This window comes from Octodon degus, unplaced genomic scaffold, assembly GCF_000260255.1.
Source record: "Octodon degus isolate 3935 unplaced genomic scaffold, OctDeg1.0 scaffold00036, whole genome shotgun sequence".
Taxonomy (NCBI): Eukaryota; Metazoa; Chordata; class Mammalia; order Rodentia; family Octodontidae; genus Octodon; species Octodon degus.
This window is the reverse complement of record NW_004524612.1, coordinates 9,952,749-9,953,749: the sequence shown is the minus strand read 5'-3', so window position 1 is coordinate 9,953,749 and position 1,001 is coordinate 9,952,749.

Sequence of the window (1,001 nt, the reverse complement as noted above, 5' to 3'; positions counted from 1 at the left end):
CTCATACCATTTTCAACTTTTGAATGTGGATTTGGTGTGGGGTCTCTCGTTGTTGTTATTGCTAATTTGTGTTTACTTTGGTCATGGAGTAAACCTATCATTTAAAGTTTGTCATTAAATCTCTTCAATATCCTAAGCAAAAAAAGGGTAATAAAGTCATACTTGTAACAGTTAAAAAAAAAGAAGTAGGATTAACACTTTTAGAATTTGTAATGGTTTTTAATCTTCACACCCAGCTCTATAGATGGCTATTATCACACTCCCTATTTCAACAAGGAAACTGAAGGTTATGGTCTTGAAATGACTTCATGAAGATTACACTGTGTAGATAGCTTGGTTAGAGTCAGGATCAGGCAGTCACTGTAGCAGAGCCGGACACCACCAGGAATAGTGATGTCCAACTCCAGGGGGCGCCCCGCACTGTGTGGTGGGATGGGAGGTGGCTCTAGAGTAGAGCCATGGGCCATCCATAAAGTTGAACACAATACCACTACCAAACTACTTTCTCTAAAGTTTCAGAAATTGTTGATAAAAGCAATAATGATCAGAATTCTTTGGTTGGGAATCTGATTTATTTTCATATTTAACTAATTGACTTTATTCAAACACACCAGCAAATTAGAAAGAATACATGTTCTTTTAAAACAGACATTTGTAGGCTCATCAAAGCAGAGCATATGCACTGGATCATAAAGCAAAACTCAGTAAATCCCAATGTATTGAGGCCTCACAGAGTATATCTTTTGAGAACAAAAGCACTAAGTTAAAGACAAAAATATTAAGATATACAGAAAACTACTGATTATTTGAAAATGAAATTATACAATTTAACTACTGTGGGTGAAAGAAAATTCTAAAGGAAATTGGAAAACACTTCAAAGTAGAATGCAGCATGTAAAAATTATAGAATCTGTTAAAACAATATCTACAAGGAAATTTATAGCTTTGAAGGTTTTTTTCTTAAAAAGCTAGAGAAAAAGACCCAGTCCTAGCCCAGGTCC